A 16,474-nucleotide genomic window follows, 5' to 3' on the forward strand; every position below is an offset into this window, starting at 1 on the left:
AATGTCATGTTAACAAGGGGCTGCAGCATAAACTTTGTAAACATTTGCACTGGACCAATGTGTAGATATAAATTACACTTCAGTCTTGTTTTCTAACACTCACTGATTAAACAAACACAAACTGCTGTAACAATAACCGCAGTACTTTTTCCCCATAGATACTGCCTGGCCTGCTGAGTTCCTCCAGCATTTTGTGTATGTTGCTCGGATTTCCGGCATCTGCAGGTTTCTCTTGTTTGAGATAACAATAGCCACTCTTGTTTCTAGTAAGTTCCTCAGATCAAAACGTTGAGCAAAACAGTATTCATTACAAGAACAAATCTATACTGACATTAACGTTTGAGCATTGTAACATTTGCAAACTTTAATGATGAATCTTTTACTAAAGGAGAAATAAAATCAAAACATTTCAAATTTTCTTTACTACATAAGTGCAATTGAACTTAGAGGTGGCAGATGGAGTTCAACCCAGAAAGGTGTGAAGTGATTCACTTCGGAAGGAAGAATTTGAAAGAAGAATGCAGGGTTCATGAAAGGATTCTTTACAGTCTGGAGGAACAGAGGGACCTTAGGGTCCACATCTGTTAATCCCTCAAATTTGCTGTGTAACTTGATAAGGTTGTTAAGAAGGTGTGTGGTATGTTGGTTTTCATTAGTCAGGTGATTGAGTTCAAGAGCCGCGAGGTCATTACAGCTCTATAACACCCTGGTTAGACCACACTTTGAATATTGTGTTCAGCTCTGTTCACCTCATTACAGGAAGGACATGGAAGCTTTAGAGAGGGTGCTGAGGAAATTTACCACGATGCTGCCTGGATTGGAGACCATTTCTTATGAAAATAGGGCTTTCTTTCTTTGGAGCAAAGGAGGATGAAAGGTGACTTGATAGAGATGTACAAGATGATCAGAGGTGTAAATTGAATGGACAGCCAGAGAATTTACAGTGCAGCAAAATGGTGCTGGTTTCTGCAGCAATTTACTTACTCCCAGTATTGTTCGGTTGGACCCTAGTGAGGAATGTGGATTTCGGATCCACTGGAACAAGTTTTGTTGTTTGTGTACAGCCATGTTGTATTAACAATTTCAGAATATCCGTTTTCCAGAGAGAGAGATTGCAGAGCGCATCTAGGAAATACGGATTGTGATTTAAAGAAAATTTCTCGGGGAATAAAGATGCACTTCTAGTTTAATGATCTGGGACACTGTGTAGTCTCAATGAATCCAGTCTTTTGTATCAAGTGACTGAGGCATAAGAGATGATGAGGTCCAACATAATACAGAGGAGTAGAATCTTATTTTCCATCTGGGCACACCGCTTCTGATTAAATGCAACCCAGATTTCAACAGATTCATGTAACTCATTCTTACTCTCTGTATCACAAATGACCACTTCCCCTTAGGTCTCTAATCTATAATGTTGGCTCATTATGTTTTTTTTTACGTAGCATGATTGGACCTGCTCAACATTCCCTCAGGCTCTGCATTTCAAAGCACTTCCATTGTTTTGTCTTGATTTTCTCCAATTGCTTTCATTTCATATATTTAAATTTCTTCCCTCAGGTAATTTCTGACTTCATGAACCCATCAACTGCTAGACTCCATGCCAACCTGGCTTCATCTTATCAAAGATCTTCTCGTTGTCCTAACCATTCCCTTCTGCAACTTGTTTACTCTCCTTCCTAGTTCTGATGAAAATCTTTGGCATGAAAGATTAAATCTGATTCACTTTCCATAGATGCTGCCTGAACCGAGGGGTGCTTCTAACATTCTCTGTTTTTAACAAAACTTTTCTTAGGCTTCCAGCCAAGTACAGGTATTGATTATACCTTAAGTTTCAATGACAAACTCTGTCATCTTCTTCAGGGATGATGCCTGGGCATGTCTAGTCCAGTGGTATTTATACCCCATTAGTCTGGCCCTCCTGATTGGTTAGCCCTCCAATCAGGTTTTGTTTCCCACCTTGTTTATAATCAAATTCCAGTTCTTCTTGGAGCGAGACCTTCATTTTTGTTAAACCATGGAGTGGTCCTTTCTACTTTGATTAACCATGCAAAAACTATTTTGGACCAGGAGAGTCTCCCTGAGGAAATAAGACAATTACATACAACCACAAGACCATAAGACATAGGAGCAGAATTAGGCTACTTAGCCCACTGAGCCCGTAAGGAGTTTGTACGTTCTCCCTGTGGGCTTACTTCAGGTGCTCTGGTTTCCTCTCACAGCCCAAAAACATACCCATTGGTAGGTTAATTTGTCATTGTTAATTGTCCCATGATTAGACCAAAAAGACCATAAGACATAGGAGCAGAATTAGGCCATCTGGCCCATCGAGGCTGCTCTGCCATTTAATCATGGCTGATCCTTTTATTCTCCTCCTGAACCCCATTTCCCGGCCTTCTCCCCGTAAACTTTGATGCCATGTCCAATCAAGAACCTATCAATCTTAAATACACCCAACGACCTGGCCTCCACAGCTGCACGTGGCAACAAATTCCACAAATTTACCCTGCTCTGGCTAAAGAAATTTCTGCACATCTCTGTTTTGAAAGGGTGCCCCTCTATCCTGAGGCTGTGCCCTCTTGCTCTAGACTATCCTACCATGGGGAACATCTTTTCCACATCTACTCTATCTAGGCCTTTCAATATTGGAAAGATTTCAACGAGATCACTCCTCATCCTTCTGAATTACAGAGTATAGACCCAGAGCCATCAAATGTTCCTCGTATGATAACCCTTTCATTTTTGGAATCATCCTTGTCAAACTGCTCTGGACCCACTCCAATGCCAGCATATCTTTTATAAAATGAGGAGCCCGAAACTGGTCACAATACTCAGGGTGAGGCCTCACCAATGCCTTATAAAGCCTCAGCATCACATCCTTACTCTTGTATTTTTGACCTCTTGAAATGAATGCTAACATTCCATTTTCCTTCCTCATCACTGACTCAACCTGCAAGTTAAACTTCAGGGTGTTCTGCACAAGGACCTCTGCATCTCAGATTCCTGGATTTTCTCCCCATTTAGAAAATAGTCCGCACATTTATTTCTACAACCAAAGTGCATCACTGGTCATTTTCCAACATTGTATTTCATTTGCCACTTTCTTGCCCATTCTCTAAATCTGTCTAAATCCTTCTGCATCCTACCTGTTTCCTCAACACTACCTGTCCCTTCACCAATCTTCATATCATCTGCAAACTTGGCAACAAAGCCATCTATTCCATCATATAAATTATTTATATATAGCATAAAAAGAAGTGGTCCCAGCACTGACCCTCAGAACACCGATGGTAGCCAACCAGAAAAGGATCCTTTTATTCCCACTCGCTGTCTCCTACCAATCAGCCAATGCTCTAACCATGTTAGTAGCTTTCCTGTAATAGTCTCATGTGTGGCACCTTGTCAAAGGCCTTCTGAAAGTCCAAATATACAACATCTACTGCATCCCCTTTATCTATCCTGCCTGAAATCTCCTCAAAGAATTCCAACAGGTTCATCAGGCAGGATTTTCTCTGAAGGAAACCATGCTGACTTTGTACTATCTTGTCCTGTGTCACCAAGTACTCCATCACCCCATCCTTAACGATTGACTCTAGCATCTTCCAACCACTGAGTTCAGGCTAACTGGTTTATAACTTCCTTTCTGCTGCCTTTCTCCTTTTTTAAAGAATGGAGTGACATTTGCAATGTTCCAGTCCTCTGGCACCATGCCAGAGTCCAATGATTTTTGAAAGATCATTTCTAACACCAGCACAATCTCTAATGCTACCTCTTTCAGACCCCAAGGGAGCAGTTCCTCTGGTCCAGGTGACTTATGTACCTTTAGGTCTTTCAGCTTTTTGAGTACCTCCACTCTTGTGACAGTAACTGCACCCAATTCTCTTCCCTCACATACTACAACATCAGGCATTCTGCTAACATATTCTACAGTGAAGACTGATGCAAAATTCTCATTTAGTTCATCAGCCATCTCCTTATCCCCCGTTATTATTTCTCCTGCCTCATTTTCCAGCAGTCATATATTAACTCTCATTTCTCTTTTAATTTTAACATACTTGTAAAAAATCTTTACTGTCCACTTTGATATTATTTGCTAGCTTGCTTTCATATTTAATGAATTTTTTAGTTGCTGTCTGTAGGTTTTTTAAAAAACTTTCCAATCCTCTATCTTCCCACTAATTTTTGCCCTTTAGCTTTTACAATAGCTTTGACTTCCCTTGTCAGGCATAGTTTTACTATTTTACCGTTTGAGTATTTCTTCATTTTTGGAATACACATGTCCTGCACCTTCCTCATTTTTCCCAGAAATACACACCATTACTGTTCTGCTGACATCTCTGTCAGCAACTAGTTCCAATTTACTTTGGCCAACTCCTCTCTCATACCACCGTAATTTCCCTTACTCCACTGAAATACTGTTACATCAGACTTTACTATCAAATTTCAAGGTGAACACAATCATATTGTGATCACTGGCTCCTAAGGGTTCTTTTACCTTAAGCTCCCTAATCGCCTCCAGTTCATTACATAACACCCAATCCAGTACAGCTGATTCCCTGGTAGGCTCAATGACAAACTGCTCTAAAAAGCTATCTCTTTGGCATTCGACAAAGTCACTCTCTTGAGATCCATTACCAACCTTATTTTCCCAATCAACCTGCATGTTAAAATCTCCCATAACTTACATAAATTTGCCCTTTTGACTCACCTTTTCTGTATCCTGTTGTAACCTGTGGTCCACCTCCCAACCACTGTGGGAGGCCTGTATATAACTGCCATCAACATCATTTCACTTTTGCAGTTTCTTAACTCAACCCACAAAGATTCAACATCTTCCAATCCTCTGTCACATCTTTCTACTGATTTGATACCATTCTTTCCCTGTAGAGCCACACCACCCCCTCTGCTTACCTTCCTATCCCTCCGATACAACATGTAACTTTGTACATTCTGCTCCCACAGAATGGCTACATGGTGAAGGAAATTAATTGACGTTCCTACGGAATGGCTAGAAGGTGCAGGAAATCAATCAAGCCCTTAAAAGAGCCAATGGAAAAATCAGGAAACCTAACAATGAGGAGAAAACTGTCGTTACTGCCTTTTTCTTCCCTATATTTCCGTGGTTTCTGGAAGGATCGCCTTCGATTGGAAGGAATACCATCCACAAACCTGTAACGAAGGTCAAGTCACAGCTTCTGTAGGTCAAAGATGACTTGGAACTCAGGTCGGCTGCTGGCGTTTACAGGATTCCTCGTGAGCGCGGAGCAGCATATATCTGCCATACGGGATGCATAGTGGAAACCCGCATCAAGAAGTATAGGAAGTGTATCTGTTTGGGTTACCCGGAGAAATAGGTGGCGGAAGAACACTGCATTTGCAACAGACATAGGATTGACCTCAATGGCACAAAACTACTGTATTGTGCCAATGGTTTTGGGACTGCCTGGTGAAGGAAGCTATTGAAATAAAGCCAGAGAAAAAGAATTTTAACAAAGACGAAGGTCTCATTCTAAGTAAGAACTGGAATTCGATTGTAAGCATGATGGGTGAGCTGAAACCTGATTGGACAAGGACTAACCAATCAGGAGGGACGGACTATGTGGGTATAAGTAGCACCAGACCTGACATGCCCGGGAATCAGCCCTGAAGAAGATGTGAGAATTTGTCATCGAAACATCAGTTATAATTGATACTTGTACCTGGCTGGAAGCCCAACAGGAGTTTATTCGTCATATACACCAGGAAAGTGTTAGATCCTTTTTCATTCTGTGTTTTTATTGCAAACTTTCAGTATACGTGGGTCTTTTTATTTTTCATGAGCTGTGGATGATGCCTGACCCTGTTTCTCTTATTGTATCACAGCACACATTTAGTAATTTGTCAGAAACTTCATTACATGAGGGTGAAAATATTCAGAAGCAGGTGCCAATTGCTGATGTACAAAGGCAAATCATAAACTGTAAATTGTCTTTTTTAATACTGTACTAGAGTGAGATTAAAGGGAGCACTGTCCCCTCAATTGCTCTCCAAGTGGGAAACTCCAGGGAAATTGGTGGAAACCTTCAAACCCAGGCCGGGCAGTGTCTATAAAACCCTCCTGACACTGAGAACTAATGACCATATCAGCTGCAATAAAAGAAGAATGTAGTCACAATTTGTCATTTGATGGAAAACACCACACACTCTGAAGGCAATATTGTGAAGAAATGCAACTTAAAGTCTTAGATTGTGATCACATTTGTGATCATTCTTTAAGCACCACTGAGTGCCAGCCATCACCCACACACTCAGTCAGCAAAACAAGGTCAGACGTCGATCTAGTGTCAGAATGTTTCAGCCTTCATTTTCTCAATCATTCAGACAGACAGAGTGAAAGATTAACATTTGCTGTGGATTCATTACACAGCCGATGTGAACACAGTACCTCTGGGTGTCCTGCTGCAGGTTTCATCTGCTCCCCACCAGCTGAAGCAGTCTGCCCATGGCAGAGGGGATTGGAAGGAGGCAAACAGGTAGAACAGGCTGTAGACAATGATGCAGTTGTAGGTAATGTGCACTAATGTGATTAGAAGCACCATAGAAATCCCCACACCTTCAGGCAGAGCAAGAAACAGATATTTTCTTTAGACATGATCTGAAAGAAATCTTACAAGTTCAGTCAGTTTCACAGTCTGTTTTAACAAGAGCCCCATTTTAATTGTGCTGTGCTCAGTACGAATGCCTCAGATGACCTTAACTGACAAAATCACACTGCTTGGAGACACTTCAGGTCAGAGTCTTTGATACTCTGAAACTATGTGGAATGTATGTGCATTGTTATATTTGATGTTAATTTTGAGTAATATGCAGGATTTGCACAAAAGTTCTAAATTTGAGGAAGAACTTTGAAGGGAAAAGATAAGGCTGAACAAAATGAATGGGCTGAGCTGTTTGCAGGAAAACCCATGGAAATTTTCATAGATGCTAGGGGCTATGTGTAAGCAAACCAGGCAAGAGCAAAAATGAAAACAAACTGCTGGAGAACTCAGCAGATCAAGAGTTCTGTGTAGGAGAAGCAATTGTTAGCATCTCAGGTTGAGACCCTTCACCAAACTGGAGATCATGGATGAAGCAAGACATCCAGTCTCTTCTGATGTAGGATCAGTCTTCTGGAGCATGAACACATGGAAAACATCAGCCACGGACGTTGTCACTGGTCATGACCTTAGGTCTGGAGTGGATCAGCTGGCTGGGGAATTTGCAGATATATTAACCTCTCCCTGCCTCAGACTGTGATTTCCTACTGCTTTAAGAAGACCACTCTCATTCTGATGCCCATGAAAAACAAGAGAATGTGATTTAATGTCTGCCGCCCAGTGGCTCTGACAACTAACATCATGAAACGCTTCAACCCTAGCTATCCAGATAACGTCAACTCACTGCAATTTATCTACTGAATAAAAAGATCTATGGTGGCTGACATCTCCCCAGCTCTACATTTACCCCTTAGAATTACTTGACAGCAAAGACACCTGCATCAGACTATAGTTCATTGACTACAGTTCTGCCTTCAATTCTATTATTCCGAGCTAACTCATCACCAAATTCCGGACCTTGGGAGTTAATGTTTCTCTCTGTCACTGGATCCTTGCCTTCCTGACCAAGACTGTAATCAGTACAGCTGGGCAGCAACAGCTCTGCCATGAATATTTTAAACACTGGTGCTCCACAAGGTCGTGTCCTCAACCACCTTCTCTACACCTGTGGCTAGATTCAGCTCCAACTTCATCTACAAGTTTATTTTGTGTGATATACTGTACTGGTCCACATCTCCAGTAAAGAGTCTGACTACAGGAAGGAAATAGAAAGCTTAGTGACATGGTGCTATGATGACAACTTTTCCCTCAATCCCAACAAAAGAGCTGGTGACTGACTTCAGAAAGATGGGAGGTGCACATTTTCCTGATTATATCAGCCATGCTGCGGTTGAGGGGGATGACAAATTCAAGTTACTAACTATGAACATCACCTATAGCCTGTCCTAATCAAACCACATGGAAATCACAGCCAGGAAAGCTCACCAACAGCTCTACTTCCTTAGAAGGCTAAAGAAATTTGCCATGTCCTCATTGACCCTTACTAATTTTTTTGATGCACCATAGAGAGCATTCCGTCTGGATGTGTAACTGCTTGGTACAGCAACTGCTCTGCACGTGACAGCAAGAAACTGCAAAGAGCTGTGGACACATCTTAGGACATCACAGGAACCAATCTTCCCACTATGAATCTCAGTAAAGCAGCCAGCATTATCAAAGACACCACTCACCCCAGGTATTCTCTCCCCTTGCCTATTGGGTAGAAGGTACGAAAGCCTGAAATCATGTCCACTAGGCTGAAAGACAGCTTCTGTCCCGCTGGTATGGGACTTCTGAACTACAAGATGAACTCTTGGCCTCACAATCTACCTCATTATGATTCTGCACTTTATTGTTTACCTGCACTGCACTTTTTTGCTTGCTTTTATACTTCATTCTACATTTTTAATGTTTACCTTATTGTAGTTCAATGCACTGTGTAAGGATTTGATCTGTATGAACAGTATGCAAATGAAGCTTTTCACCGTTTCTTAGTACGTGACAATAATAAAGCAGTCCCAATCCCTGCGCCAAATAAAACTCATCATCAGCCAGTCTAAGACACTGTGTTCAGGATTCTGTCCTGTCACTCAGGATAATAGACATTCATTAGGAGCTGATTGTTGAACATGATTGGAGAATTTGTGTGCATGAAAGTTCCTTCATATGTCGTGCACATGTGCATACTGGGACAATTCAGTACAGTTGACTGACAACAAGCATTATTGAACACATGATTGATCTCTCGCACTTTTACTGTCTTGGATTATTGAATGTATGCACACAAAATGTCAAAGGAACTCAGCAGGTCAGGCAGCAGCTTTGCAGAGGAAAAAACAGTTGACGGTCTGGAACAAGACCCTTCATCAGGACTGGAAGGCAAGGGGAAGATGCTTGAATAAGAAGGTGGAGGAGGGGAAGAAATACAAACTAAAAGGTGATAAGTAAGGCATGTGGATGGGGCGGGGGGGGGTTAAAGTAAGATGCTGGCAGGTAACAGATAGAAAAGGTAAAGGACTGGAGAAGAATGAATTTGGCAAGAGAGGAGAGTGGATCATGGGAGAAACGGAAGGAGAACAGACACCAGGAGGAGGTGATAGGTAGGTGAGGGGAAGAGAAGAGGTAAGCAGGGTGCAAAAGAGGGGAAATCACAGATGAGAGAAGGGAGAAATCGATGTTCATGCCATCAGGTTGGAGGCTACCTAGATAGAACATGAGGTGTTGCTCCTTCAACCTGAGAGTGGCCTCATCGCGGCAGAAAAGACGATCCTGGACTGACATGTTGGAATGGGAATGGGTATTGGAATAAAAGTTGTTGGTCACCAGGAAATCTTGCTTTTTGCAGATGGAGTGAAGGTGCTTGACCACTCAGTCCTCCAATCTACGTCGGATCTCGCCAATGTATAGCAGGCTGCATCAGGAGCACCTGATACAGTAGATGACAACAAAAGGTTCACAGGTGAAATGTGTTGTCTCACCTGGACGGACTGTTTAGGGCCCTGAATAAAGGTGAGCGAGGAGGTGAATGGGCAGGCATTTCATTTCTTCTGCTTGTGAGGGTAAGTGCCAGGAAGGAGGTTAGTGGGGAGAGAAAAACAGACCGGGGAATCGAGAAGGAAACAGTTTCTGCAGAAAGCAGAGAGTGATGGGGGAGAAGCTAATGACATATCTGGTGGTAGGGTCCTGTTGAAGATACAGAGAATGATGTGTTGGATTGTTTCCTCCACGATTCCCCAGTCTGTTCTTCCCTCATGGGGTGGTAGGAGAGGACAACAGGCCAGACCTCCGCTGCCTCCAGCTCCGGTTCGAGATATTTCTCACTGCCACTTTCTCCTATACTGCTACTCTCCAACCCTGGATTTCTCCATCTCCTCCGTCACCTCTTAGTTCTTCCGAACTTCCATCTTCCTCCCCTCCAAACTTCCCTGAACACCCCACCACTCCATCAATTCTCTTACCCCCCGATCTAAGCTCTAATCCCTACCGTGTCCTCACCATTTCTGCTGACCTTCCCTTCCCTGAGGGTAATGTTCTGTTCTCAGCAATGGCCTTCCCTTTGTCCCCTTCATCCACACCTCCGTGACTTCCGCACCCGCCACGACGCCGAGCTCTTATTCCATCAGCTCCATCTGCAAACCCATTTGTTTAACAAGGATTCCCCATCCTGCACCGATGACCACCTCTCCAATCCTGCTCTGGTTATCTGCCTGCTCTGGATCTTTTCATTTCTGATTGCCGGCAGGATATCAGTTGGCTCAACCTCAGCACTCCTTCTCCACTTTGAGCCTTACAGCTTCTGGGCGCACTACCCTCCACTCTTTCTGCACCAATTCCAGCCTCACCATCAAACCTGCAGACAAAGGGGGTGTTTTTGTAGTTTGTCGGTCTGACCTTTACCTTGCTGAGGCCAGTTGGCAATTCTCAGGCATCTCCTCTTATTTATCCCTTGAAAAAGACCTCACACAGGACCATCAGAACATTGTCTCCAGCACCATCAGAAACCTCATCGTGTCTGGAGATCTCCCATCCACTGCTCCACTGCCACTAACCTCATTGTTCCCTTACCCCTCACTGCTCATTTCTACCTTCTACCTAAGATCCACAAACCTGACTGTCCAGGTAGGCCCATTGTTTCTGTCTGTTTCTGCCCCACTGCACTCGTGTCAATATACCTCGACTCCATTTCATCCACCTTGGTTCAGTTCCTTTCTGCCTATATCCTTGACTCTTCACATGTCTTCAATCTCCTCAATAACTTTCAATTCCCTGGTCCTGATCACCTCATTTTCACTATTGATATCCAGTCCCTATACATATCTATACCCCATCAAGAAGGCCTTAAAGTTCTGTTTTTTTCTTGACAACAGACCACACAAGTTCCCCTCAACCTCCATTCTCCTCTGTCTGGTGGAAATGGTCCTCACCCTTAACAATTTCTCTTTTGGCTCCTCCCATTTTCTCCAAACTCAAGGTGTAACCGGGAGCTGCTGCATGGGCCCCATATACGTGGAAGAGACCATGGCCCAAGCCTTCCTTGACAATGCTCCCCAACTCTTTCTGTGCTACATTGACAACTGCATTGGTGCTGTTTCCTGCACCCATGCTGAGCTCATCAATTTCATCAACTTTGCTTCCAGATTCCACCCTGCCCTCAGATTTACTTGGTCAATTTCTGACATCTCTCTCCCCTTTCTCGATCCTCTTATCTACATCTCCGGAGATAAATAATCTTCTGATATATTTTATAAAGTTACAAATTCGCACAGTTATCTTGACTTTACCTCTTCCCACCGTCTCCTGTAAAAAAACCCTTTCTCAGTTCCTTCATCTCCACCGCATCTGTTCCCAGGATCAGGCTTTCCTTTCCAGGACATCAGAGATGTCCTCCTTCTTCAATGAATGGTGTGTCTCTTCTTCCAGCATTGATGCTGCCCTGTATCTCCTCAATTTTCCAGACATCCATACTCACCGCACTTTCCTGCGCCTTAAGAGTTACTCTTGTCCTCACCTACCACCTCATGAGCTTCCACATCCAACACATCATCTTCCGCCATCTTTCTTTGCCCTCCCCTTCCCTCATCCTTCATTCCGCACTCTGGTGCCCTTCTTACCTCTTCTCTTCCCCTCAGCTGCTTATCACCTCCCACAGTGTGCCCCGCCTCTTTCCCTTTCTCCTCTTCTATTAGATTCCTTCTTCTCCTGCCCTTTACCTTTACCACCTATCACTTCCCAGCTTCTTCCATCACCAGGCCTTTAAACAGAAGCCAAGGGTCTCTCCCCAATTGGGCTGCTGCTGGGAAGTTCAGCAGCAGACAGCCCATGGAAAGGGCTGTTCTTTATTAAGTGAGATCAAGCTTTCATTTTCACCCTTCAATCCCTTGGAATCTAATTACCCGTCCCCCCATCGTCTTCCCCCACCCAAAGACAAGTAACCACTGATACATGAAGACAAATCTCTCTCAAGGCAATGCTAATGATCCACTATTTTAAGAAATGCCCCCTCTTTGTGAGATTTTGCAGGAAATTCTCAGTTTGTCCACAACCCTGGACCTGCCAAACAGTTCATGTGTGCAATACCTGTAATTCCCAATTCAAATATGAACATGTGTTTGAGAGTCACTTACATTAATGCTTAACTTGTGTTCATTTCCCATTAAACAGTATAATATTTATCTAGGCCCTTTGTTCTCCAACAGTCTGACTAAACCCCAGCTAAAGCTTTAGATTTAAACAACCATATTGACTTTCTTCCCTTTAGCAATGGGTCCTATCCCAGTCCAGAGGATTTAAATATGCAGTCCAGTTTGTCTGTTCATTACAGTTCTGTGGGAGTGCCATGCTGTTGGTAGTGACATCTTTCAACTGGGATCGAGGGAAATTATGAAAAAAAAACACAATAATAAAGTAAATAATTCACTTTCCACACAATCTCTTTAAACAACACCACCTGAAGAAAAACAAAAATGCCAACGTGCTAAAAATTGAACAAGAAGTAGGAAGATTACTGGATGTTGCACTTAACATCTGGCTAATTTTAGACAATGAATGACCGTAGGATGTTCACGGAATGTGCTTCATTACTGTCTGTATCTGTCTTTGTAATAGGCTGCAATAAATATCAACTGGACTCAAGAGAAAGAAAAACAAAATGCTATTGACCATTTACATTGACATCAAGATTATTGTTACTGAATAAACAAAAACCTTGCAGCATTGACACAGCTTCCCACACTGCTACAGGTCCAAGGCTGACAAACTGACCAAAGGATGATTCAAAGAAAAACATTAGCATCCCAGCAAGCACCAACATGAGTGTGTAGGGAATTAGAAATGCACCTGAAAAAAAGAACAAATTCTTTGTTTGAGAAAGGAAATGACCAAGGAAAACATTTGACCTGAACTTCCTGCTCCCATCAGGGGAACCCAGTTAAAATAACCACTTGGAAATTTTTTCTTTCCTGACAGATTCATCAGTTATACTTATCCATCACTGAGGGCATCAATCCTGAGAAAGAAGATCAATTTATCTTCATTTCCTGAGATTTGATTGGCTGTATCATTGTTACACAAAATGTTTCTGGGTTAACTTGTCATTAACAGTGCTCGAAATTTGAGTGTTGAGTGATTGAATCAAGTTAATTGGGAAATTCCCACCTGGGAAAATTCATTTCCTAATTAGACGGAAACAGCCAGTTCCTCACACCTCATTAAGTTATTTCCATATAACATTTGTTCAACCATTTCTATCAGTCTAGGTTTACAGGGTGTAAAAGGTTTCTGATTTAACCCACTGTGAGTCTAACATATAAATCAGACACCAGCGGAGTCTCAGCAGATCTATGCCGAGCCTCAACTTGAAAAATAAAAACTGAAAAATATTCTGAAGCATTGAATAAATTATCAGATCAGGATTATTTTACCTAGCCTGATTCCTCCATAGGAAACTGCTAAGCTGTCACAGAAGCCAATCGTCAGATATTACAGTTCCTTCAAGTGAGAGATCTGAATGCAGAGAAGCCTTAAGTCTCAGCAATCCCCTAGACCCAGTGTTAAAATCGAGATCTCCAGAGGTAGCTGAGACAAACTGTTACAGAACAGGTACAATGATAACATTGAGCAGGCAGTATAGAGAGTTGCTCAAATCCAGCTTGTCAACAAAATGCAGGGCAATTCCAATCCCATGAATTACTGCTTCACTGATAATGCCATGGGAGATATAATCAGTAATGAAACAGTGCTCTTTGCTCACCAATAAGTTTGTTATTGATTCTCAGCTTGGGCTCTTGAAATCCAGCGACAAGGTGGTATTGACTGTCCTCAACATCAAGGTAGCATCAACAAATCTTGTTCAGATCATTCAACAGGAATGGGGTAGGATTATCCCCCTCCAGGGATCACATCCAGAGCAAGGACTGCATTTGAATGGCTGTGGTCATTCAAGCTCATTCCTCGGCTCAAGAATATTGCGTAGGATTACCTCATTGCCATGAACTCAACCCTATGAAATTCAGCTTCTTCATCAATACTCTTGCATCCAATGTAGGTTCACAGATGTCTGTAATGTGTTTATTCATGACATGAATTCCTCAACTCATGGAAAGCCCATGACCCATGCTCCAAATATGAAGTTCTTTGCATCTATCTAGACTTTGCAATTTTCATTTTAAAATATCATCTAAATGAAATATCAAACTCTGACTATAAATCACTGTCATATGCTAGGAAAAGATCTACAGTTTAAAGACGTAAGACTCAAGTACTTGCATTTTATAATCGACATGTAAAACCACATATAATGCTTTTGAATATATATAATTAACATTCTTTTGAATTTAATATAATTCGTAAATCAACGAATTATTCCCTTACGTCTGTATTTCTCTTCTGTATATGGTGGGTTTTCTACAGTACCTCCTCCATTCCTGTACGCCAGGTAAGGGAATCTCCAAGTATTGCCCAGACCCACAGCACAGCCGATCGCTGAGAGCAGGTAGTCAGTCTTTGAAGACCAGTTGCCTCACTCTACGTTCTCATCTCTTTTACCCACATGTCCACTGGTGACTGCCTAGGAGAGATGAAGTGGCTGACATGGTTGACTTTGTCCTAGGCAAATGCAAGCATATGATATAAACAAATCTTTCAGTCTACTTCATCATGGCAATTTATTTGTCTATCAAAACTCTCGATGTAATTCTAACACTACATTCTGCATCTTGTTTTGTTCTTCTTTTGTACTACCTGGATGTACTTATAAATGAAATGATCTGTCTGGATGGCATGCAAATAAAGCTTTTCTCTGCATCTCAGTTCATGTAACAATAACAATCCATTTACCAAAGAGGACAGTTTCTACCCATAGCTCCCACACTTCACTGCTGTTGATTTACGAGATCAATTGGTAATCCACAGACTCTCTGAACCCCACAAAGAACCTCTGCAATTCAAACAATTCAATCTTCAAATAAACAGCCTCCCTCGTGGATCAAGGAAATATTCACCGTATTCTCTGGAATGCATATCTGATGATTATTCAGTGAGGAACCCAGACAGCACCAATCTTTCTTGTCCATTTATCACAATGATGAATGATCCTTCCACTTATTCAGGGTTGAATGTAATTTTGGGAGGACTCTCCCTCTGAAGTTTTGTGGAGTTACTGCTGCATTCAACTGATAAAAATTCATGTCAGGTGATGGCTCTTCCACGGTCAGAAGCCGGGGTTAGAAATTCTTTTCTGTGGTTCATTATTTTATGGATTAAACATTATTTTATTTTGGATACTTGTTTTTGTTTCAGAACCTTCAGTAGCAAAGTACAGATACTCTACTAATACATCTGTTCCAGCTCCAATGAAAAGCTTGGAGAATATATCTGATCAAAAATGAGTCAGCATTATTCAGTATGTGTTCTCTATGAAAATAAAAGTTGGTAAGTCCTTTGGTTCCGTTTCTGTTCCTCCACAACTCTCTCTGCACAAGGTTTAACCATGTTCTGTAGTATTTTACAAGCTGGGGTAGCAAGTGGAGTGGCTGTGGAGAAAATAGATGTTAAGCGTACATGCAAAGACAGAAACCTAAACACAGAGCCTAGTGAGTTTAATGTTCTGAGCTGTTTATATTTCAATGGAAGGAATATTGGAGGTAAAGTAGATGAACCTAGAACGTGGATAATCACATGAAATTATGATGTTGTAGCCATTAGTCAGATTTGTTTGTGGAAGGGGCAGGACTGACAGCTCAATATTATGGAGTTTCATTGCTTTAGACATTATAGTGGTGGGGTACTAAGGGAGGATTGGTGACATTACTCATCAGGGAAAATATCATGGCAGTGCCCAGAGAGGACATACTACAGGGCTCATCCACTGAGACAAAATAGTTGGAACTGAGGAATAAAAATGGGATGCCCACGTTAATACAAGTATATGACAGACCTCCCAACAGTCAGTGGAATTTAGAGGAGCAAATTTGTAGTGAGATAGCAAACAGTTTCAAAAAAAAGGGTTGTGATGGTAAGTGATTTCTTTAACTATCCACATTCTGTTTAAGGTTTGCTTACTGTAAAAGGACTGGATGGGATGGAGTTTGTCAAATGTGTTCAGAAGATTTTCCTGATTAATATGTAGAGGTCTCAACTGGAAAGAGTGTGATACAGGATTTCCTATTAGAGAATGAGATAGGGCAGATGACAGAAGTATGTGTCGGGAGACACTTTGGATCTAGTGATCATAATTCCATTAGTTTGAAGATAATTATGGAGAGGATAGGACTGGTCCTTGACTGACAATCTAAATTAGAGAAAAGACAACTTTGATGGTATCAGAGGAGATCTGTGGATTAGGACAGGATGTTTTCTGCCAG

The 16,474-nt window shown here is 41.9% G+C and overlaps 1 pseudogene; it reads right to left on the bottom strand.

Moving 5' to 3' along the window:
• LOC134352534 (sodium- and chloride-dependent neutral and basic amino acid transporter B(0+)-like) overlaps positions 1 to 15,298 on the bottom strand; it is a 49,202-nt pseudogene extending 33,904 nt beyond the window's left edge.
• Between the last annotated feature and the right edge of the window lie 1,176 nt (positions 15,299 to 16,474).

This window comes from Mobula hypostoma, chromosome 10 (genome assembly GCF_963921235.1).
Source record: "Mobula hypostoma chromosome 10, sMobHyp1.1, whole genome shotgun sequence".
Classification (NCBI taxonomy): domain Eukaryota; kingdom Metazoa; phylum Chordata; class Chondrichthyes; order Myliobatiformes; family Myliobatidae; genus Mobula; species Mobula hypostoma.